This window comes from Rhipicephalus microplus, chromosome 4 (assembly GCF_043290135.1).
Source record: "Rhipicephalus microplus isolate Deutch F79 chromosome 4, USDA_Rmic, whole genome shotgun sequence".
In the NCBI taxonomy this organism is placed as follows: Eukaryota; Metazoa; Arthropoda; class Arachnida; order Ixodida; family Ixodidae; genus Rhipicephalus; species Rhipicephalus microplus.
The window spans coordinates 130,646,216-130,672,356 of record NC_134703.1 but is presented as its reverse complement, the minus strand read 5'-3'; the positions used below and the strand labels follow the sequence as shown (position 1 = coordinate 130,672,356).

General features: G+C 43.5%; 1 protein-coding gene across 1 annotated transcript in view; it reads left to right on the top strand.

Annotated features, from left to right (window-relative positions):
- The first annotated feature begins 2,954 nt into the window (after positions 1 to 2,954).
- LOC119172359 (uncharacterized) overlaps positions 2,955 to 26,141 on the top strand; it is a 253,269-nt gene continuing 230,082 nt past the window's right edge. Inside the window, exon 1 of the mRNA XM_075893660.1 lies at positions 2,955 to 3,440. The gene's annotated coding sequence lies outside the window, so the exon portion shown is untranslated. The remainder of the gene's footprint in view (positions 3,441 to 26,141) is intronic.

Sequence of the window (26,141 nt, the reverse complement as noted above, 5' to 3'; positions counted from 1 at the left end):
CCATCGTTTTAGGGGCGAAGCTCCTTAGGGCGTGGGCTGTGCGTCCCCTGTAGCCTGTATGTAGCCACCTCTAGTTTAGTTCTTGCAGTGTTCACTAGATGGCGGTACCGTCCCCCGTATGTAGCCACCTCTAGTTTAGTTCTTGCAGTGTTCACTAGATGGTGGTACCGTCTCCTGTATGTAGCCACCTCTCGTTTAGTTCTTGTAGTGTTTACTATATGGTGGTACTTGTAGCTGATGATGAAAAGATGCAAGATGTTATAAACTAGAAAGCGGTACTTGTAGTTGATGAAAGACGCGAGATCTTATAAAATAGGAATGATGTCACATATGGCGCGTGTCATTGGTTGAAGGCAATCGTTCGATTTAGTGCGGCGACGTACGCTAGGGGGAGCGTTGTAATAAAATCCGTTCGCTGTTGGCGCGCGCTCGGAGTCGCCGGATGGATAAGGCTGCACAGCGGAGAGAGCGCAAGGCGGCAGCAGCGCGCGCTCGCAGACAGAATCCCGATGTGCGAGCGCGCGAGGCAAGGGACATCGCAAGCCATCCATCGTCTAAGAACAAATAAAAGTTGATTTGTGTATATACACTCACAGCGTTTCTCACGTCTTTACATGATGATCGACTGGGCGAATTACACGGAAGATTCACAGTTTACCGATGAATCCCTCCGGAGCTTCGCCCATTCATCATCATTCACCCCGTGAATATGCCGTAATTTTTTTTCACTTGGGACTTATTTTGTAATTTGATTAGACACGCGCACTGGAGATGTTGATTTATTCTTCTTATATATTACATACGTTTCTTAACATCAACTCACTGACGGGGTTTTCCCTATAAGTGTTTTTTTTTCACCGTTTGTTGCTTTGTAAAACGTTTGCTTTGTCTTAGGCGTTTCAGACTAGTTCGGATGTTGTTTTAACTATGAGAGCACTTTTTCAAGCTGCCATGTTAGGCGGCATTATATGAATACACCCAGAAGCTCGTCATGACTCTTTTCAGAATATATGCACGAATGTCTTGAAATCCCAATTCTTGACATGCCACTTCATCCCCAATTTCAGAGGAGCAAACTATCTGCAACTTCACTAACCCTTTTCATTTTACTTCTCTCTCTCTCAATTTGAAAGGAATTTCAGCTTTCAGTGATAGGAATGACAATCAAATGGCTATATATATAGCCAGTGTAATTGATGATATAGATACACTTGTGAAAAGGTTAAACGTTAATTTGCTTAGTGATACTGAATTGAAACGTTAATGATTCAGTGCTCAAGGAAACTAGAAACAACGTGTGTAGAAGTTATGTGTGCCAAGAGAGATGTATGTCGAAGAAATAGTTAGGTTGACCTACAGAAAAAATAATCAAGGCTTGCACTAAGGCGTCCAGTTTCATGTACATGATGTCTCAATTGGCTGGCCCGCCTGAATATGTCATGTATTGCTTCATTAGTACAAAAGTAATACTCTGTAGAGTACTTAAATCATTGCAATACGAAATAAATATTCCTCCCCAACTGGTCAGTGCTTTTATTATTTGAATAAAAGTTCTCCATCAATCAACAAAAGCTTACGATGAGTTCGCAATGCAGTTGACCCTGGCGCCATTTCCGCTTACAGGAACACACAACGAGTTCCGAATGCAATTAACTGAGATCAGTTGCCGTTTTCTTGATAATTAACTGGTTGACGTGCTGATTCCCACGGCTATTAGTCTCTGTTTGCACAACATTTAGAACGTTACTCCTTGACACATTTGTCAGCAAACAAGAAAACTAATTGGCTGCTGACTTCACCGTCATGGCTATATACTTCAATGTACGTCATACATCGATCACTTGCTGCGTAATCCGATTATGTTCGAAATGTGCTTGCCTCGCTCCGTTTATCGATCGAACCCAGAGGCGCATTCAATTCGCCCGCGCAAGTCAGCTTCGCGGCAGAGTCGAAAGATGGAACGGAGAGCTGACGAGAAGAGTGAAAGAACGGACCAAGTTTGGCGACGCTGACTCTCTCTTCGAAACCGCTGGAAGCGCACCGAACCGTCTGGAGGCGCTGCGAACGCGCGCGTCGCCTCCACACGCCGGGCGATTCTCAGCCGTTCCGTTTCTTCTTTTATTTCTCCATCCCGCGTGGAGAGTTTCTGCCGAACGCCGCCAGGAGTACCGTTGCAGCGATCACCGGTGCATAATGCCTCTCCCGACGGAAAGAGGGGGCCGGTATCTGCCGCTCCTCACTGGCTGATTTACAGACTGCCCCGGAAACGACGTTGAGAAGCGACCGATCTGAGCAGCCAATCCAAAGCCGCCGTTCGGGCCCCGTCTCTCCCGAAACGCGGCCCGCGCGCGCGGGCGCGCGCCGGGCGAGTTTTGAATTAGTTTAGGAAACCCCCATGCGCGGGGTACGAAGCCCCGGCCGCGACCCTGCCCGTTGCGTTCCCAAGCCCACATCATCGCGCTCTTCCCGGGCTTCTTTTGCTTTTGCCCCCACAGTGAAACCGGTGGTCGACGAAAATAAATTGAAATACAAGGGGACACACGTCGAACGCCCCCCCCCCTCCCCCCCACCACTTGGGGGCAGAAGAAACGAACGTGAGGTGAAGGGAGCCCGGTGGACTCTGGTGAGAGAGCGAAGAGCGTGAAATAAACAGATCACACTGTTCCCTCCTTACTTTCCACTTTCCACTCGCTTAGCTGAGCCGTTGTTGTCGGTCCGTGAGTGAACGAACGGAGAAAAAAAAAGGAGCTCGCTGGAAGCTCGGTTCGGTAAAATTAACGCAAAAAGATCGCCGGACGAGGCAGAGATGGCGATGGTGGAACGAACGTAGAAGCGAGAGAGGCAGGCGAGCGTCGGTACCGTCCGCGGTGGCTCCCCGTGTTACATGCGCAGCTGAGTCGTTTTTACGAGGAGTAGCCCCTGCCAAGTAGTAGTTACCTTAGCGGGCGCCGCACTCCGTTAAGGGAGGGTGCGCTTTTTCTCTGGCTTGCCGAACGGCCCATTGCGGTTTGTCAACGCGCCATGTGACCCGCCGGTAACCGAACAACAAGCGCCTGGCCGCGCGCGCCGGAGTGGCTCGGGGGCGTAGTTTCTTTACGAGGTCTCAATCAACGCCGGCGAGTGACGTGTCTGCTCGCACGTGGAACTGCGGTGATACGCAACCTAACGTAACGTCCAGTGGCCGACACCATCGTTCGGCACAGAGGCGCGCTTGAGTGCAGTCAGTGGTGCTTCGCGGTGCAGAAATAGCGATTCGGGACAGCACGCGCAACGAAGGCGACACGACGAAACGACTCGACACGGTAGACTGTTTTTGTGCACAAGCCGAACTGCCGTGCGCGTGTGTGGGGGTCATCCACATCAAGAGAGTGTCACCACCGTCGTCACATCATTCGCAGCTGTCGACAGCGCCTGCCGCTGAGTCGAGAGGTGTCAGCAAGGTAAGTAGAAATCTCATGCTTCCAACAGTGCCGAACTTCTATAGAGATTGTTAGTTTGCTCAGAGTACATGCCTTGTTTTACAGTGGCCAATGGTCGGAGGAAGACATGCAACAACTGTAACAAACTCGCGAAAAGAAATCAGAAGCCGGGTCACAGATAGTGTCCGGGAAACGAATGGTTCAGGCTAAGTAGGGTCAAAGCGCGTGTCTCGGAAAACCATACGAATTTTCGTGGTAAATCGGCATATGTAGGTGTGCGAAAGCTCTAGGATAGCTTTCAATGTAAAAGAGTGCGGGATATTAGAAGCAATTGTTGTTGAGCAACTAAAAAATAATTACCTGAAAAATTCTTGAACAAACCTCAAAAAAACAAATTAGGTATGGTCACATTAAAGATGGGATCTCAGCTTGTGAGTTTGGTAAGATTTTTTTTTTTGTTTATCCAATGCGCCTTGGCTTTGGTTCAGTCGCACTTTTTGACCGTTCTTGCTAATAGTTAATTACTGTCCGAGAAATAGATCCTCTGGCGTGGTCTGGATGTTGAACCCATCGAACTGAAAGTGCACCTCCTTTTTAAGCTAACTTTGTAAGTTACTGAATGCGGGAAACCTTCAAAAAATACTTATTCCTTATTGCAGAATTCTGTGCCTCTACCATCATTGTTTCATTACTTTCAATATTACGACAGCTATGTTTGAGCGCAACGTACTGCAGCATAGAAACGCTACAACTTTGCAGCAACTATGGCTCATGGCAACATGGCAACACTTCGTATAGTTGTGAACTTAACTTTCCCATTCTTCATGAAACGCACAGGCAACAAGGCAACAAGCGACTCGAAGTGTATTACAACGCACTCTGAAATAACTTCGTTACTTTGAAATATTTTCCAACGTATATAGTCAAACAACAAACAAAAGTTAGCGAAACGCCGCATGCGCGAATATTCCGTTTCAAAAGTGCTATATCAACCTCAGCACACTCAGAACATGCTCAGGCTGCGTCAAGTTCTGTGCTTGAAGAGTTGGGTTAATTGGAAAGTAATGCAACTATTATAAACGTTTTCTATGACGTGGGTATTTGCCACTTATTATACAGCAAAAATGATATAACTTGCTAGCCTACTGGCAGCATCATTATCTTATTCTCAAAGTGAAACTTTCATTGCTGACCTTGTATGCTTCTGATATATATATATATATATATATATATATATATATATATATATATATATATATATATAGAGCATCGAACGCGTAATTCGAAGGTCGTAGGTTCGATTCCTGCTCACAGTTGGTAATTTTTTCATCCACTTTTCGTTCTTCTTTCTTCTCATTTACATTCCATTGGTTCTAATAACTTCCCCTGTACATTCCTTGGCATTACTGTCTGTTAGATCTCATTAATATTGTGTTAAAACACGGAAAAACGAGCCCTTAGGTATACACTTCTTTCCCTTATATATATATATATATATATATAATCAAAACGTCTGCCAAACGCCTTACAATATGCATAGACGTTGCGTGTTCCAAGATCGGTTTGTAACATGCGGCACGGGAGCAGTCCACCACGTGTCATTTGTGGCATTAAAAAATCAGCTATCGTCGGTCGTAAATCGCAAGTGGCCAAGCTACAAACTTGAAGATATGCCTGTTAAAATAAAGTTGTGGCCAAGCAACAATCCAACAATCAAGGATACGATGAAAGCTTGAAGGGTCAAAAACTATTAGAGAAAATAATTTCGCTGTACTGAAAATGATTATGAGAACTATATTAAAAAAGAAAAGAGCAAATCGTGTACTACTACGCTCTGGACAATCAGAGAGCTGTTTCCTTGAAGCACAAGACCAGAAGCGTTGCCAAAAAATTCGATGTTTAGCTTCTCTGACTCACCATCCGAAACACTGCACTTCCACCGACAAGCGGCTAATTATAACCATGACAATTAGCTCCTATTTTTTAAAATGTACTGTTGTTTCTTGTCTAGCTCGTTTTCTTCTTCTTCTTTTTTTTTAACGGTAACGTTGGAATACCTCTTGCAGGGGAGAGTGCGACGTCGTGATGTTTTGAAGGGAAGGGATAAAATTTCAAGGCGGCATATGATAACACCATATTGCTCGGCTCCGAAAGCGAAATTTATTGCCACTCATAGATGGTTCACTGATAAGCATTTAGGGTATGTAATATCAAGTACGGACACGTTAAGATGCGTAAACTCTAGTTATTATGCTTGCAAGACAGCGAATATAAATGACCCAAGTACCCCAAGTAATTTTATCAGTCCAGAGAGATAGCAATAACTGAGTATCAGGATTGAGGAGTAAAAGTCTATTAATAAACAGGCGTAAAAGTGGCCCATGATAAGGCTACGTGCAAATTCACGTCGTGAGATTATCTAGAATGGTCTTTCGCTGGCTATTCGCATTTGTATAACAAACTCGCCTAAATTTCACGAAGGCAAAGTTCTCAGGAGATTGCGGAGGAGGTCGCAAATATTCTTCCTTCAGAAATCAGATTTTTTAATAAAAGATAAAGCATCTGAATCTGAAAAAAAAAAGACTGACATAGAATGAGATGCCACAGTATTGCTATAAATCGCCCATCGCTTATACCCAGAGCCGTATACACATAGTTCACTCAATATTATGGAAAAATGATTTATACGAAGTTCTTTCCATTCTGTTCAAATTTTCTTCTACTTTTTTCTAGAAACTGCTAGTGCTTTTCTATGACAATGTTCGGACTTTATGGACATGCATGCGCACATACGTTTATATTCAACTTCGTGCCAGAATAACAATATCTGGAGCTTCGATCCTCTTTGCGATGACAGCAACACGCTGATTGCGTTGTTCTTTATTGTACCCGCTGTTGGGCCAGTTGATGTAGGTTTCATAAATTTTAGCGGCAAGTTTTGTGTCTGTTTCGTGAATATATAGTATATATTTGGCGCCAAAATCACGACTGCGCAGGAACATATAGACAGAACTATAGCGCTCGCATAATCAGAGCCCGTGCTGTTTCCTAGCATCAAAAGTGCTATAGCTCTTTCCGCGAATTTCGTGGCGAATTCCGCGCATTTAGGTTACAAGAAATGTCATGAGCTTGACGAACGTAAAAACGCAATTGACAAAGCGAAGGAAACACGTTAAACAACCGCGTGAACGTCAATGATGAAAGCGCGAAAGATTGAGCGTTTAATCGCCTTTCGTCACAGTCTGTAGAATGACAGCCACTGTTTATGTAACGTCTCTAGCTTCAAAGTCATCGTATACAGCACCCAGAAACGGCACTCGCACGACCACGTGAGCGATCGCGTGCGTCACGTGTTTCTTTTCTAACACTATATTCACGCACGCAGCGCGGGTCGCCTTTGAATAACGAGGCTCATCCCGGCGTCAGAGGGCGCAGTTGTGTACACAGGCACGCACACCTTCTTGCGAGCCAGATCCGCCATGCGGTGCGAAAACACGTGTATTCTTTACCTCAGTCAACTCATTGACAACCGTTGCTGTATGTATACAGCAGCAGGCAGCAGTAACGGCAAGATCTGTGTGTGTGTGTGTATACCCGCGTGGGCAGCAAGGGTCGGCGCGGGCGGCAGAGGTCTCTTTTATGGGCAACCATAAAAGAGGCTACCCGTCGATAATAAATTTGAGCGGCGAATTTTACGACCGCCGGAGATCGCCACCTAATTGAAAGATTACGGCGTGTTTACGGCTTCTCCTCTCTTTTTTTCTTTTTTTTTTTTTTTGCGAGGTGTTCGCCACACTCTCCGCCTCACTTTGTCGTGTGCTATACGTTGCTCTCCTCCACGACCTCCTCGCCCCCGTACTCCACACAGCCGTCACCTCCGTTACAATTTTGCTCTTATCCATGCACCTTAGCCTCCCCTTTCTGTGCGTAAAGCGGCTTTCGCACCTTTCTCTCTCCCGCGATTCTTCTTTTACGCCAGCACATGGCCGCTTTCACTCTTTCTCCCGTCTTAACCCGGACCCGCGTTGTATACAGGAAGCTTGAGAAAGTAGCGCGCGTGTAGTCGGTCGTGCATATCTTGTGGCACGCGCGCAAATTATCGCGTGTTTCTTTTCTCGTTTCGCTTTCATTCACCTCGAGACAAGCCATAACTATCCACTGTACCTATATGTTTTCTTCGTAGATTCCGTTATTCGCGTTCTCGCTCGATTCGCAATACCATCCGATGACTGAAAGGTTCTTTCAAGGCATTGTACGCCCTCGCACTTAGAAATTGTTTCGAAGATCCGTATACATTATAGCTGTGCGCTACACAAAATTCTGGTCATTTCTTTGTTTTCTTCAATGCTTTCCCTTCGTCATTGGTAGCGCTGTTGCCACTCTGAGGAGCATCCAAGCTATCCGCACTTATAGTAAAGGCACATGCCGGTTGTAATGATTAACAGGTTGAAGCATCGCTCGTAATCTTAGTCAGATGTTATAGTCGTAGTCGTAGGTTACAGTCGAAAGTTTCTTTGCGAAAAACATATCGGTGTCATAGACGTATAAAAAGATGTATAGAGAGTACGAACTTTCACATGTTTATTTTTAAACAGGATATTTTTACAGCAACTTTACATTAACTCAGCAAATGATCTGACAAGTCCTTACTTGCTTGTTTCGTTATACGTTAGATACTTCGAGTACTGGCGCAACCATCTCGCATCATGCCTTCACAAACTGCATTAAATATACCTCGTAGTTATGATGACATCTCACATCTCACCCTCCCACTACACGTGATTATTCACACTAAAATACCTCAGCAATGAATTAGTATTCTTTAGCAGCGATAACGTAGAGAATATGTTATAATCATATATTTGTTTGTACGCTTCAGCCATGGTCCTATTCGTGCTATAGCGTTGTATTTGTCACAGAGATTATAACAAGTCAAAGCAGCGGTGTGAAAGAAGTTTTCCGATAAGGCATACCCTATAGCTTATTTATAAGTGATACGTATAATGCCCTTCCAGCTATCCCTGCATAAGTAGTGCAAACACACTGAACTTGCTACGTATGTCCATTAAGCGATTCCACTTCACTGATTCACAACACGGAGAGCCGCTTGATGGATTCGTTGCATTGCCGGTTTCCTACGGCTTATAACAAACTTTTGTCGCCGGACACGTGTGGGCCCATCCCCAAATTTCGAAGGTCACAGCCGTCAAACCGTATCGAAACCAACCTTCACCGTGCAGCGCTGCCCCCGTAAGTGAATTCACGCTTTCAGGTAATTTATGTGGCGGTCATAAATTATGCGCTCTTTCAGGGCGCAGCCGGCATAGTAAGAAGGGCCCATTGCACATCGCGCTCAAACCGGTTCGGGGCTGTACGTATAAGTTATAGTTAGCCACTGCAATGAGCAATGGTAAGTTAGGTTCAAAAGTAATAGCTTTTGTTTAAAGAACGTGACATGTGGAAGCTACAGCGCAGCTCGCGCAAGAAGCTCGCAAGTCGCGGCTGCGTACTCCGCAGTTTGTTAAACCGCCCAGAGTGTGTCTTGAGTTGTGTGACCGGAATAAGCAGATTGTAGGTGCACTTATTCTTATGCGGCGGCGTGTTGTGCGAGGGCGTATTTTTCAGTGCATTATGGGAGATGCCTGATTCTGGCTCAACTTCAACGATGGTTCCGTAGTGGCAGTATAACAAAGCGATGGCGTTAAAAAAGATCGTTTCGCAGAAATTATGTTGTCGGTTTAGGCTTCGTTGGTTGGGAGCGATTAATCAGCATTGTCCGCGACTGAAAAATTGATAGAGATGCAGATGAAATAAATAATAAAAATTTTCGGTATGATGCAGAATTGAGCCCAGGCTTCTGCAAGCAGGTATCCTAACGCGGGGCCACTCTATTGCTTGAGACTAGATAGAAAAAAATACTATATAAATATCTTGTTATAGTAGAATTAAGAATATAGCGTTTAAGGTCTAAAAATCACCATATGATTGTCAGGGATGTGACAGTGGAGGAGTCCGAAAATTTCCAGCATCCTTAGTGTTCTTGAACGTTCGCTGCCATCGCCCAGTACGGAGGCCTCTAGCCATGAAATGTGACGAGTGCAGTCGCCTTAACGCATGTATTGCGTGACAGAAGCGTTGAGGCACGCGGGACGTCAGAACGCGTAAATTGCGCAACAAGCGGGTGTCTTCAAAAGACCACCCATCACAAATCGCTTAGATCTATTTAAACATCAATATCAGCAAAAACATCAACAAGCAGCTGCGTATACTATAGGTTGGCGGGTTGCCATATGTATATAAGTGCGGATGTGTATTGGCCCTTCACTAATTCACAAAAGGTATATTTATGGCGTTGCAGTACATGCAGTATATAGGCACTTTAGGATAGTTTGACGCGGGATATGCTACACGCGCATGCGTTCGTTTCCTCGTGACACGATGGAGGCGTCCTCCGGGCACCGAAGCTAAAGGCCAGTAATATAGGAGCCGATGCATCAGTGGGGTCCGATTACGCTATATCACTTTGTACTGTTGAAAGAGAATCCCAAGCGTCTTTTCAACCTTTTTTTTTTTGTAGCATAAAAGGCAACTCTAAACTTTTAGAGAACAGGATGATGTGTGTAAAGAAGCAGCGGAAAAATTGGTGTACACAATTTGAAGCAAAGGGGAAACCCGAACGAAGCATTATTTTAAATACTATACTATCCGTTGCTGTTTACCGATGTTTACCTTTGAATTGACGGCTCTTTAGGCCATTTTAGTGGGGTGGTAGTCGGCTTTTAACACCTGTCGTTAACGTTCTTCTTTTCATAATTGATGAGAAAAAAATCACAGCATATCCACGGAGTGAATGATGATTGGTGGGGCGCAGCGTTCGTCAGTCTGTCTGTTCATTCGTTCTTGCGTCCGCCTATCTGTGTGATCCTTGGTGCATCCGTCCGTTTGTTCATTCGTCTGTCTGTCCGTCCATCTCTTTTTGCGTCCATCCCTCTGTCTGTCCATCCGTCCGTGCGTTCCTCTGCCTGTCCGTCCGTGCGTGTGTCAGTCCGTTCGTCCGTCCATATGTCTAGAGAAAACTCCAAGCACAGCCATCTTACATCTTTTCATCATGTATTCATCATATACAAGTGCTCCCATCCAGCAGACATTGTAAGGACCGCTATTTCGGGTATGTACCACTGGTGGTTACGTACTACGAGGGACGCACAAGCCACGCCATAAAGAGCTTCGCCCCTAAAGAAAATCTCCCGACTGCGAAATAAAATGTTTTGCTGTGAATAATGTTCTCAATCTGCTCGATTGTGGTTCAAGAATAAACTTAGCAATCTTATTTTCTGTTCCCTACAGTTCATGTAAACATTTAGCTCTGCGTGGGTATAACAGAATAGATCCTCGCAGAATTTAGTAATAACGTGCACAGTTCATTGTACGAATAAGCCTGAACTTAATTATCATTGAAAACTTGAATGTCCATCCGGGCAATGTGATAACACAGATTTTAACCTCGATTTAGGACAGTTCGCACCTGCTTTTCGGAGCACTATGCAAGGTCAATAATGCATCGAACTTAGCCCTCGAAAAGAATAAAAGAGCAAACTCCCAAGAAAAAGCATCACTCAATGTTATGTCGTGCACGCCGTTATAACTATACACTTACGTAAACTCTTTCCTGCCTCGAACAATAGATCAGAATGAGCTGCCATTCATCACTTATGATGTACACCTAGGCTGAAACCTACGAAATATGCATAATGACGTTCATTCAAACCTGCATATTTGTCTACTGTTTTTTTTTTTATGTGGGGTTTAACGTCCCAAAACCACCATATGATTATGAGAGACGCCGTAGTGGAGGGCTCCGGAAATTTCGACCACCTGGGGTTCTTTAACGTGCACCCAAATCTGAGCACACGGGCCTACAACATATTTGTCTACTGTTGCACGCACATGTAGATATTTGTATTCTTCCCGTTTTTTTCTCCTTGTTCTCAGACATGGCTTATGTTATGTATCCTGCAGGAAATTTGATGTATCTCTTGAATGAGAGATTATGAAATTTCTGAAAATTTAGATGAAATATTTTAAGTATTTCTGGTGCTCAAATTATGAATGTGCATGTTTTTTTCCTTTCTCGTTTGCATTTTATTTACGTAAAATGTTGCTGTAATGCACAGTTCATATATTGTAGCTGTATACTTTTCAAAACATCGCCTTACTTGGATTCGGGGCTCATAATTTCTTGGTTTAATTAACCTTCGCAACACCAATTTGGTATTTGCGATGCTATAAAACTGCCTCATCGTCTATAATATCGTGAATGAAAATAAAAATGTATTAGTGGCCACTACAATGACCATGAAGATCTTTTGCTGTAAGACTGTTGCTATGATGAGCAGAGAAGCAGTGATCCCACTTAATATTGTATCGAGCACACCGAATATTTTTGTGTACGTACGCCCGCTGCATCGGTGCATTTGAATGATTCCTATCGACTTACAAGGGAGTACCGGTTTCAGGAAGATAGAAAAGCCAACGTAAAAATAGCTATACATGGATGCTTCGCATGCAAGACTTGGTATAACACATTTCCTTCCACCGATAAGGGAAAATGATTTTCAAACTCTGTAGTGAGTCAAATGCATTCTCATCCCTGCTTATTCGCCTTAGAACAACATTCCTGCCGTACTAGTACTTTCTCGGTAATTTTTTTTTTCAGTTCAGTGCTTCAAATAACACCCGTGCTCAAGGGAGCTCGCGCTTGTTATACGATCTTACCCCTTTGCCCAAACGCACAGATGGCTTGCTTAGTATACATTGTATGTACGTAAACAGCAACGCATTTTGACTGGTTGAAGGTATAGCAAGGAAAACAAGAGAAAGAGGAAAGACACGGATGTTTGCTAGTTCAGCATAACCGGTATCCTACCCTGCACATAGTTGGAAGGGATTTATGATAGTGAGAGAAGAGTGAAATAGAGGGAAAAAGAGGAAGAGGATGCACACAAGCACACACACACACGCACGTGCACGCACACTCACGCACAGAGAGAGAGGGAAGGAGGGAAAGAGACAGTTAACATTACAGAGCAGAGCTATACAGAGTCGGTACCCGGCTGCTTGAAACCACTCTTATACGCGTGCACCATCTACACACCTATAGTATACACCATCTGCGCCTACACCATCTGCGACAGCTTTGTCGATGTATTTGAACGTCGCGCTTGGATAGACATCAGGCTACAGCATGACAAAATGCAGTTGTAACAGCAGCTCTGTTCAAATATTCCTTTTTCTCGCAGATTCGTTTTTTCTCGTTCACGCACAGAAATAAAAATTTATATAGTATTAATGTGAGATATAAAAGAGTATATAGCGCACACTGTTTTCTTTCGTTATTGTGTCTCTGTTTCTGAAAATTACACCGAAGCGGCCGAGTGATATGGAAAGGTAGTGGGACCTCGCTAGACACTCACACTGTTAGACGATCCATTGTACATGCTTCACAACAAAGTATCTGCACTGTATGGTCCCGTTTAGAATGTGTGCTACTTAAAATATCTGGGCATACTCACCTATACCAATCATTGAAATTGTTGCAACCGTTGACTTATGCGGTGCATCAGATGGTGCTTACAAGTTAATTACGCCAGCAACCTCGCCCGTATGATGACTACACTACCTCTAACAGTTAATTCGTTATCCGATGCAACACTTTATTCATAATTGCTGTACTGTGGCACAAAATGTATTTCTTGAAAGACGAGGCAGAAGAGAAACAAAAGTGAACCTTCACTTTCTTCTTTACTGCCCCTTTTTACATGAAGGATATTTTTTGCCGTGGTCAAGTATATTTAGGCAATAAAAGCCCCATCGCGCCCGAAATAAGTCGTTTTGGAATATCTTGATAATAACACTTCAATATAATAACACATTTAATGTTTGCTGCCTAATATGCTACGTCAGAAAATTTGCCAGGACACACAAGTCTTGCCTTATATGGTTAGAATTGTTTGCAGAGCGTCTGCATGATAATTCAGGTTCTTACATTACTGGCCTTGGCAGCCATGAATTGGTGTTTTATTCTCCACATAGAATAGTTTCTTTACGTGGTAAACTTACTCGTCTAGGCATAAAGAACTGTAAAAACAAATAAATGGGTAATTGTACTTAATTTGAGGTGTAAAAAATGTTATTCGTATGAAGTTCAGACATTGAAACATGTTATTTTAAGGGTGCATTAGGGCGTATTATTACGTCAGTTTTCAGACGAGACATTGAAAATGTTATTTTAAGGGTGCATTAGGGCGTATTATTACGTCAGTTTTCAGACGAAAGGAGTCATTTTTAAGTTGCTACTTCGGTAAAATAGAGGCTGGTTAAAGTGCAGTTTTCGTGCTAGGGCCTCCCATTTATTATTGCATCGCAATACCCGATTACTTAATTAAGTCTATCTGAATGGTACTCAGGGTTTGGGGAACAATAAAATTTAAAAGAAATATTGGTATTGACCAGACTTGGGCCATCTTTGCAGTATTCTTAGAAACTAATTGGCATAATAAATACGGCTTGCCTACAGTAATAACGTTTTGAGCAAAGTGAATTTAATTTTATTTGTGGGAATTCAAAAAATGACCACAACGTTTTTATTCAGCTAAGTTTTGTTCGACTTTTGCTTGACTGTTTTTTTCTCTTTCTTTGTCTCTCTTTTCTTTGTCTTCTTTAAAAAAGCTCACATCTGCAAATAACGTCTCTAAGAACATTATAGCCGAGTACATCTTGACGTATAAATGCATAGTAAAGCTGAAACATCGTCTGAAATATTTTTAACATATGGCTTTCCGGATTGGTACATTTTGAGCTTCAGGAACAATAACCATATGCACGAGAAATCTGTATCAAGAAAAGTTTTGTCAAGGCCTGCTACGACAATATACAAGGATGATCCCGCTCCACCAACAGAGCTATCTCCATGCAGTCAATCGACTTCGATAACAGTGACAACTAAGTAGCTGTGCACCTCTGGAAAATAACTCTATAAGTACGAGCACGTGCAGTAATCTATTTTTATCATAATTACTGCGTACTTCTAGTATTTCAAACTTATCTTCAAGATAGCACCAGCAGTTTCTAATGCTTGACTTGGATGCCATTAGAAGTGCCACTAGAATATCCATCATTCTAGTTGTCGAGAAATCGCTCCTTTTGAAGCATGCCGCAGGTTTTATTGTCGTGAAATTAGTGATACGGCTGACGCACGAGATATATGCGAATATGCCACAGCACGCATTCACAAAAAGCATCTTGCATCAGAATGGTGCGTGTTAAAAAAATTCAACCAATCTTGATCCATTGCGCTGTGTGATCGTATAGATCGCACACGAGAGCCATTTGCTTGGTCATTGAAATATTGTATTTCTTGCTGTTGTTTTCTTCCCAACGTTATGTACAGCGGTCCGGGAATGGTAGTTTGCTGGACAACGTGATAATTAATACGCGGTTATTTTTTTACTCGGTGTTTTTCAAGGAAAGTTTGGTGCCTATGTGTGGCTGCGGCCACTCATCTCATCGTTCATAATATATGACCTCAGGTAATAGAGAATCGCAAAAGCTGTACAAATAGAGACATGGATGAGTAGGCGCAGGATGGCTACTTGGGCTGCTTGTTGTTGCATTCTAAAAGTAGGCCTGATATACTTTCGTTGTGCGCAAAACGTTTTAGAAAAGGGTCAGATAGAACAGAGCGCACTGTGTTATCTGACTTCTTTTCTGAAACATTCTGCACACAAAGACAGTATGTTCTTTCTAGAACATGTATTAACACTCACTCGCCAAGTCTCCGTATTGAATTCAAAAGTAATGATCGCTTAACGGAAAAACTTAGAGATACAAATATTCGCACAAACTCCATGTCCACATTTTATAAAGGTTCGCAAAAATGTCACAGCATATCATCAGGCACTCGTAAACTATTTGTCCGTTGCTGCACGCTAACTGCAACCGTCATGCTTGAAGAAACTGATGCTCCATGCACTAGCAGAAAAATAGAAGCAAAACCTTTCTATTCAGAATAAGGAAGATTAACACTGATGCGCGCTCATTTGAAGCTGCTAAAGGAAAAATGCCCGGATTCTTTCATACCGCTAGAAAATGTTCTGCCCCTCTAAAAAAAAAGCTTTTGTACAATCTACATAGGTAAACGGTCACTTGAAAATTTGGGGCCCATGGCCTCGAAAGAAGTTTTCAAATCATTGCTTCGCACACATGAGTTAGATTTTGGGGAAATAAGAAATAACTTAAGGTTACTAAATGTAATAAAAATGTTGATCGTACATCTATTATTAACTGGTTTTCTTAGACACACATTTTTCTTTGTATAAGAGTATTCGCACAGGCAAAAAAGAGGGGGAGGGGGGAGCATGACAAGCGTGAATGGAAGTTGATAATAAATAATTCGTTCGCCAAAAAGTACTATTTCTGAATACTTGTACAATATTAGACATTACCATAGCTCTGACGGGTATGACTATGTGTGCAGCACTTTTCCATAAAGATGCTCGCAAAATGTCTAGAATTCTGTGCAAATTATTCGCTGATGCTTTACGGTGATGCTATTCGCTGATGCTTAACAGTGAAAGCGTTGTTGCACCGTAGTCGACAATTAAAATTTAAACTCTCCTATTCGACTCTATGAAGTGCTTCAGAGCCACGCAGGTGATGCTTTTTTTTCTTTGCTAGTTATCACGTATCCGGCGCTTGACGCACTAAACTGGGTGATCAAACTGGCTAACACGACCAATACTAATTCCTCTGTCATTGCAGAGCCTCCTACATAAAGTCAAGATTTGTAAAAATAAAAAAAAATGTTAGAAATAATGACTGTTAAATGTCACAGACGGTGTTTGAACAGTCATAACATGGTCTGATGTACAGGCGGTGTACTCCCGCATACCGCCGGTAGCTGAAAAAGAAAAAAGAAAGCGCAATTTTCTTCCCATGGGTGATGCATTCGAGTGACATAAAAACACTTTATTGATGGTGTCCATGTGTCCTATGCGAATCTCCAAAAATGCGTGTCTTGGAAAGTGTGCCAGTCTATTACGTGCACGAAGATAACAAAGCACTCCTCACATTTTCAAATAAGCTTTCCCGCTCAGAGTCGAGGTGGGTGGTCTTCACAATACACGCGGTGTTCCCTTATAGACCATCTCGAGCTTATAGTTCGTTAATGTAAAACCTTACGTTATAAGGATCTCTACGCAATATATAAAGTTTTCGTTTGTGCCACAGGCATCTTTATGACCGGGATATCGTAGCATTTTTAATGATGCATGTTTCTCGACATGCTTCTGCAAGCGATGGTTCTTCCGCGTGGCACATTTTACAGCATGCAAAGCCATGCACATATAACAGCACGAGGACAAATACGAATAAATAATTGTTAACAAGCGACAATATCAATTTCAGTTATTAAAATGAAAGTGTGAAGTATACAATTTCATCAATAGACCACTCCTAACGTTGTCTATTGCTGTTTGTGGAGGCGATATATGTGTATAATTATACTCAAAAGTTGGCGTGCGTACTCCGCAAGTAAACCTACCTATATTTATCCACAGTTATGGAAACTCCATCTTAGCCCCGCCGCGGTGGTCTAGTCGCTAAGGTACTCGGTTGCTGACCCGCAGGTCGCTGGTTCGCATCCCGGCTGCGGCGGCTGCATTTCTGATGGAGGCGGAAATGTAGGCCCGTGTGCTCAGATTTGAGTGCACGTTAAAGAACCCCAGGTGGTCGAAATTTCCGGAGCCCTCCACTGCAGTGTCTCTCATAATCATGGTGGTTTTGGGACGTTAAACCACAGATATCAATCAAATCAATCGAAACTCCATCTTATATTGTCGTGAGGATGAAGACGGTACAGTCGTTTTGCTTCTTATCCGAGGATATTGCTAACTGGAAAGGACTCCGCGCGGATCTGCACGTGATTTCATAAAAAAAAAACAGTGAACATTATCATTAGCTACATTATTGGATCTTCTGGTTGTGAGGCCGTTAATAACCTGTTAATATAGCAAGAGCATATCTCATTGTGACATACTTTACTGCACCCGTGCTTGCCGACTTGTTTTCCTGCATGCCCACACATAACAAGTCTTTGAGAGTAATATGTGTTGACGTGATCTTCTAAGGAGCGTGGTACATTTCTAAATGCAGTTAACGAGAGGATGCTTTCTCCGTAAGGGCTGGCTACTCGTACAACACTCTAGTTTCCATCGCAATGTTTTTTTTTAAATGAAATTCAGAGAATGATACAAAGGTATACATCAACAAGTCGTAAACAATAATTCTTACACCAAACGACTCTAGGCTTTCTTGCCTCCTTGCTTTCATGTATACTGCATTTCAGGTGGGCGTATTTCGTTGTGTCCACCCGTAACAGCCCTTCAGTATTTCCTCAGCGACTGTTAAGGTGGCGTTTAATTGCGCCCTGCATTTTAAAGGTGCAAGACTTTCTCTTGCCCATCCTCTCGCTCGTTTTCAGGCTCGCTTGAGCAGTCGTGTGTAACATCATAGTCTCACTTTTTGCGTGACACCGCGAGCACCAGCGTCCTTGCAAATGCGTGCGTACGAAAGTGACAACAGCTGGCTCGCTATCTCTCTTCGCAACATCCTGAGGCGAGGAGGATGCGATGAAACGAACGCAGCATCGCCCGAAAGAGAGCAAGAGAGAGAGAGAGAGAAAGGGAAAGAGCGATCGACGGACTCGCGCGGCTGAAAGAGAGTCGTTTCGGCCGGTGCGCCGAGGTTTCGAACTTCTGCATGCGGCCGGCGGCTTTCTGCCGACGGCGGATATAAATTTATCCGGATAATTACACCATTCCTTTGTTCTGGCCTGTGAGAATTTCTCGAGTGTCAAGTGCGAGCCAGGGCTCTTTTAAGTATCCCTTTTTTTTTCAACGTTCATTTCATTTTTTTGAAGAAGCAAGTAAATAGAGCAAAGCGCGCGCGCCAAGAAGGAGCGGGGAAAGAGAAAATGGCGAGCTTCTGGGGCCGGTTCGGTTCCGTAGAGATTGACAGTACTCTTCGTCGTCGAGAGTCAACGCGACCGTCCTCCCGAAGAGCTTCGGGCGCGTTTTAAATCCCATACCACTGTGCCGTGTGTGCTACGTCCGTGTCTGGATAATATTACCCCAACGCGGTAAGTGGACCGATTTACGTTTCGATCTCGCTACCGCCGGCATCTCTCCGTCTGCAAGGCTGGTATCGGTATGCGCCGATGTCGGCCGTAAACGTGAACTAGAGCGATTTTAACTCGGTGTCGATTGGTTTTCTGTCGGACGTGTGTTAAATAAAATTTTCTACGCATTTATCTTAACTGGTCGCCCAAAACAAAAATATAACATCTTCATTCTATAAAAAAGCAACTGTTGGTGTTCGTTAAGTACATTTCGATGATTTATGCATTTGCAATATTATTATTTGCCGCGAGTTACCCCTCCTTAGCAAGGAACGGGTCCTGAAATTGTTTCGCAGGGTAGATATTTTTTTTTTACAGTGATTCTTTGCTCTGATGAAAACGTGGTCACATTTTGAGGTTTGTAGATCACTAGAAACCTTGAAATGTACCGCATAAAAAATCGTAGAAAGCACCTTGAAGAATAAATATTCAATAAAAAGGAATCCAAGTTCTATTTAATTATGGGTGCTTGGTCGACGCTTCGACCAAAGCTATCTATTTCTTGAAAATACTAAAAGAATGCTGTATTTAATTTTCCCGCTGTTTTAACGAAAATAACATTTCAGTGATGGGCGGTTTCTGCGATTTCTAATTATTTCACCCATTTCTTTGCATTAGATAAACAGCCATCCCGAAACCGACTTTTAAAGGAACTGTTTACATGCGCACAGGTCAGGTGTAGGACGCAAACCCCGTTTTTTTTCAACGTGAATATATCGAAGCAAGTGTTGAAAACAGAACTCATGGCGTTCAGTTCGCTAACTATTTAGCTTGACGCCTTGCGTTAACGAGATTAATTAGACATGTTGCTCGCATTTGACATATTTCCGAAGTGTTAATTAAAAATGAGTGCTACGAGTAAAGTGGCGTCGAAATGTTATGCCCGTTCAGCGTAACGCATCGTAATAGCGTAATTAGTAAACATTGCTCGTGTACCCTTCAGAGACAGGACCTTGTGGCAGCGCTACGGACGTAAGCAGATGTACTTCTGAAATGCTGGTACGACATCGCATTGTTCATTGCCTTCCTTAGCGGTATGTGCTGTTCGCGTTAAATGGGGTGCTTCGGTACATCTACGCATGCGTGAGCAAAGTCTTGTGTATATGATAAGGAAGCTCTCCACGAAAACGCGATTATGCGCAGGTTCACATGTTTATTTACATAGTAGTGTGTCAACAGCTTGACTAAAATATCGAGGATTAACTTCAAGCGTGCACAGAAGAATGCCACACATAAATGCTGCGGGCATTCCATGCTCATAATACTTGTGTTGCGGAAGACCTTTCAAAATTATACTTCTGAAAATGCATTCTCTAGCGTAGCGCAAGTATTTGGATTATTGTGTACGTTGACAAGATTAATTAATTTTGTTTTGCACTAAGCCTGGCGCCCTAGAGCTCCATCATTATTCGCCAGCGATGGCGCTGCGATCTGGGTTTTCATTTGAATTTTATAGATTAATTTCATTTTTGTACCACGCTCGTTGACGACAGGCTTACACTTATTATTTTATTCATTAGATATTTTAATGATGTCACAGAGAGATATCGCGAAGGCTGCGATGATACCTCATATGATGCTTCACACGACAGTTTCACGAGAACTGCTGCTTGAAAATTCTTACATTTTTGTTTCATGCGGAACGCTGTCTATTTATGAAAAATAAAAGAAAGGGTACAATACCCAAAAGACGCCTAACTGAATTGCCGCTTCTGCATATGTGACCGTTGATCAGACCTATATGGACCTATATCAAGAGTTGCTTTTTTTTTTTTGCTACATGTCACACACCTAAAAACGACGCTGCATTGGAGCTTAAATGCATATAAGGCGACGTTAAGTGAAGGTTCGTACATTTCGGCTGTAGTTACCCGTGCGCAGCCATAGACTATCTTGCTCTGGAAATAAAAAAAAAATGCATTCCGAGGTTAACGCGGCTTACTACTTGACAAAATTACACAATAACAATGCGTTCTATTTTTTCAGATTTGAAAGTCCTGCTGTTTTTTGTAGTAATTCTTCGTGTCAGGAATAAGCATTCTGTTGTTAGGACTGTTCAGTATGGGATGGTTATTTGCGTTGGTTGTGGGCAAATGTTGTATCAAATTATTTCATTCTTAGCCTCTCGCTGCGTCGCGAAATTACTTGAACATGCGCATACGGTGTGCTTTTGTTGATTTCATTGTCTGATGCATGAAGGGTATAACATCTAAGCACTCATTTTATTATTCACAGGTAAGTGCTATGTCAAGATCATGAAGGACACAGAAAACGTAGATTTTTTTTTATGTATACAGACCAGAAAAAGAAAAAAAAACTTCAAAAAGAGTATTGGAACATCTACCCTTACCATTCGCTTTGTGTAGAGTAGCCAACTGCCAATTTACTGAGATCTTTAAAATACCCCACGTGGCTTTTATTTCCAAAGCCCTTCACTATGGCGTCTCTTGCAACCATATCGTAGTCTTAGTAAGTGAAACCCAACAATTTATTCAAAAGAATCAGGAACTCACGGATCAACCTAAGTAACCTTTCTGCACTTTTGTTTCTTTTCTTCTTATTAATCTTTACCATGTTAAGCAATATTGCTGCGAAATTTGAGCGTGAAGAAAGTTGCAGAAGTGCTTAAAACTTTTTTGTTAAGAATCATAAAAGTGAAAAACACAGATAATTTCGTGTTCGAATAATATAGTCAAATACCTAGCCTACATTTTCGTCTAAAATACATAAGGTGTGCATTGAGTTAACGATGACCACGAATGGATTATATAGTACATGGCTTTGTATTCATGTTTTCCGGTCTGCGCGTGTGGTAGATGCATCATGTTCATTTTTGCGTGATATTTTGTTCGTGTGATTTAGGCTAGAAGACACAACGTGTGTACATCAATCACACCTATAAAAAGAAACTGTTGTCGCCATGTTTTCTGTTGTGCTCTCCTTTGTTGTGAGTGGTGTTTCTTGCTTGAGCGACTGCTGTGCGTTTACACTTCGACTTTATCATTCATATAGTGTGCCGAGCCTGACGCGCAGAAAATTGCAGCACTGTCGTAAGCGTAGACAACACCGAAACTTCATCCCAGTATATATGTATATAGGTAATGACAGCTTTTGAATTCAACTACCTTAAATCAAGTCACATAAGTTACATAACTTTGTAGGTTACATTGTCTTCTTGGCTGCTCCTTTTATATGTATAGAAAATTACGTGAACTGTAATGAGTCATGGTTTCAATGCTATTTTGTTCTTAACCTGTCTACTCCCTCATTTACATTTTACCACTTACGATTATCACTTGTGTTTGTTTACCTCCTGTTTGTTTACACTCATCTCTTCAACTTATGTCTTGCTGACCTAAGTGTCTTTACACACAGTTATATATAGTCTCATCGGCTGAGTATATATCCAAAACGTTATTTTCTCACCGCCAGATGCCTGTATGAACAGCTCAAATTATTCGAGAGCATGCACTGGCGATTCTTCTCTTTCTCTCTGCAAAAGAAAGCAGATTTCGCTACGAAACATTCAATCAGAATTAAAACATTGAAGAAAGGCAGAACGCTAAGCTCCGACTGATTCAGTTTGTAATCTGGCCCGAAACTCACGCTACAGTTTCTTCGCCTACATATATATACTGGCTGTTGCGCGGCCCACCGTTGGCACGCCCGACACTGTGTTGCTACAAACGCGGGTGTGCCGTGCATAAGTCGCGCACAATTGATGGCTCCGCTGAGGGGTCATTTATGCAAACTCGACAACTGGGCTGCAGCTTGGGGCTGTGTACATAACGATAGGCGAGGCGGCGGCCGGGCCCTGGCTCCTGTGGAGCAGTGATAGGTCACGAACCGTGGCTGAACGAGTGCTGGCTTCACTGTTTGCCCTCGGTGTTATACTCGTTCCGTGCCCGTGTATACCAATTAGGTTGCGCAGTGAGAATCAACGCGTGCGTCGAGCTTTTTCTCGCGCTGGTTCGGACAATGTGAATCACGAGCCGCATTGCAATCGCGAACGGAGCCTGTAAGCGCAGAAGTCTGTGAATGGTGTGTGTGCGCGTGGTTTCCGTTCCTGGTATTCCGATACATGCCCGTGGTGTGGGACTTTGCGAAACTGCAGACGCTATTGGTTGAATGCCAAGCGGGCAGGGTAAATCGAGAGACTTTGTGTGGAAAGGGGTAAGTCAGGGGCGTCGCTTCTGCGCATATAATCTGTGCTTGAGAATCGCTCTCTTCGGGGAATTTCTACTCATAGTTCGAGACTAGCCCGAGGCATGTTGGTATACGTGTGAACTCACTTATAACCTACGGATACGTTATCTGAAACCTGGCTGCAGAATATAACATATCTTGATGTGGTGAATACGTATTGATATACCTAATATGACCTCATTTACATAAAATTGCTTGTCCAAATGGGTTATAAAACGATCAGAGTGACGACATAAATGATAAATAAGCTTCTTCGCAGATTCTAAAATCCCTATACATACTTAACCGTTGAACGCTTGTCAACAATACCAACAAACAATTTCAGCTCGAACGGTTATAAACTAGTAATGTTACGATAACTATGTAGTGCAACTCTTTCTTCTCTCTCTATCTTTCAAACCTTTCTCATTCCTTTCCCTAATGTAGGGTAGTGTGCCGATCCTTTTAGACTTTAACATCCCTGCCTCTCCTTTCGCTCCTGTTACTTACTTCCTCCTTTCAAACTGATACATGTTAGCGTAGCCATTTTTCTTTTTCAGTAAGGCAATTATAAATGTACCTCATCAAAGACCAAAGATTATGGAACATAACGATGGGAGATCGGCGCCTAAGTGGTGTCGCCTTCGTCGGACCATAGCTTGCTGCCCCTATAGATGTGGGTCAAAAGAACTTCACGTAAGCATATAAACTCTGCCGCGCTACTCTTCAGCATGCATCGTTGAATGTAACGAGGTGACGTGTAGTAAGAGCACGACTATGCTGACAAGTGTACAATGATTGGTTAATGTATTGTGCATAAAAACAGGATTAAACATGTGGAAGCATTGAAATAAGGTTGAATAAATGAATAAACAGTATTAAGCACTAGATTCGAAAGCAGAAAGCGGCGTGGCACGTCAAGTTAGTTGGGAAAGTGCGTGAGCCGCAAGGCTTTGTTGTACTTAACTGTGCACTCTTGCCTGTAAGAGAGTATGGGGGAGAATGTACCGTCTATCGTTGTAATGGAAGAGAGCGCCCGAGCTGACGCACGTGGGACGCGCACTTTTTAATCTCGTAGATAGGGAGGAAGTGAGGGACGCGCCTGCGCTGCTCTGTTGGTCAGACTAATGGCCTGGCTGACACTGAGGTTCAATTAGCGGGGTCCTCCTTTCTCTTTCTCCGTGCCCGAGCCTTCAGTGTACGTGTACTCGGACGGCCACACCGGTGCCGCTTTGGCTACATCCTCCATGGCCCTGGGGTGGTCCTGCATTCTCGGTGAATTCGTGCAGTACTACGGAGGTCACAGCTGTATTCTGCTGACCACTTGCCCGATTCGTGTAGCTGGCCGTCCACCCAAATAACTGGTGGTTGTCATCTTTTTTGTGTTGCGCATCGCTGTCAATCGCGACTGACTGGAGCACTGCGGTCATTGGGAAATGATAAGATGCGCTTTATAACTGGCTGCTTGAGCTTGCACTGCCCCTTTTACGTGATCGACCTGCGTTTTAGCTGTACGAACACTGCACCGTACTAACGAGTTGGGATTAGTGTGGAATGAGAACTTTGGCGTCGCTAGCGAGCGCAGCGCCGCCCCGCGTGCCCTCTCCAACTACACAGCCCGTTGATGAAAGGCGGGAGGGGGCGGCAGCCTAAGGGCAGAATCGTGTTTTCCCGCGGCCAGCCATTTATCAGGGACATGATTCGTCACTTGGTAGCAGCAGCGCCAGGCCGCGGCTGCCGCCGGCGAACAGGGTTTCCGGCGCGGCGGATGAAGTTTGTTGGCCCTACGCCCATCCAAGTCGCGAGCTCGCGCACCTAATTACTTCTCTCCGGGGCCTATTTATGTCAGCGCGGACGCGCCCGCACTTCTGCTACTGCAGCCGCGACCAGCAACCGAGTCCCTTTCGCCTTCCTATTGTCCCAGAGTTTCTTTGCTGAGCCAGTACCACGAGGGCACTGGCTTCTTCGACTGCGTCGTGTTTGCGGACGCGTGTGACTTTTAGCTTGGCACCCGAAGCTTGGCAGTGCGTGTCACAACTGTCAACGCGGTGATGTGCTTCGGCGTTGACGCTTTGTGTCCGAAAAAAAAGGGAGAGCGCGTCAGAAACGTGAGTGTCGTAGATACACTGCAGGTTCGCACCGCGTGAACGTCAGTGGCGCTCAGCCTGTCAGCTGTGTCCCACGCGTCCGTTGGTTGTCGTCCCCTTTGGTTTCCGACTTCCCCCTTTGTGCGCTGCTAGCGCCGGCATTGCTTTGAGATGACGTTCTCGTAAACAATTGACTACGGGGTTCCCGCCGCGTAGCTCTGAAGACAAATGACGTGTATCAGAGTATGTGTCGATCTTGGGGTAGTCGACTGCATAATGCCTGTCGTTTTCATCTATGGACATCCGTTACCATGTCAATGCTCGAACACTGCTCGCCGTCCAGTAAAAGTAGACCTTATATAGTATTCAGTTTCGTTGCTGGGCTTAGAAAAGATGTCTTTGCAAAAGTAAATATAAAAGTGTCAGAATGTTTCTGGAGTTGTGGTTAACACACTATTACATAACTCTTACCGCTCATAAGTTCACTGCTGACGCATGAGGAAATTGAAAACTCACGGTAAGCAGCGTATCGAGAGCGTGATTATTGGCCATGATTTACATTCCCATCAATGAAACCTGAACGGTGAAGTGTGTACAAGTCACCGTAGCGTGCACAATTCATTGAACACCACTGAACTAAAGGTAGATGGCAAAGGTAGAGAGAGAGAGAGAGAGAGCGCAAAAAAGAGGACTGCATTGCGTACTCAATGAACGACGCTTCTCTGCGATCAATATGCCCTGTTCAGCTTTTGCATTGAAGATAACTGAAGCTTGACTAGATAGATATAGTTCTTGTGTCTGCAGCATGCTGACTAGAGAAGGACAAAATATGTCGCTGTAAGTAAAGTAGGAAGTATATGAGAAGTATATAGCGTACTTAGAGTATAGAGTTGAAATTGAAAAAAAGCGAAGGTAAAGATACAAAATTAAGTTCATGGGCCAGTTTTTTCTACTTTTTTTTTTCAGCTGGCTGTAACCACGCAAATGAACGAAAACATGAGTTCATTTCTTTTACGCTTAAGTTAATATAGCGCAAAGCTTATTCACTAAGCTACGTATAACAGTAACGCACGCTTACTCGTTTTTCTATGCGTGCGGTATCAGAGAACCGTGCTGCCGAAGTGTTCCTATGTTTTCGCGGCCGGCGAAAATTTGATGGTACACGGTGCGAAGTCTCTAAGTGCGTGAATATTTAATTATTTATTTGTTTCTCCT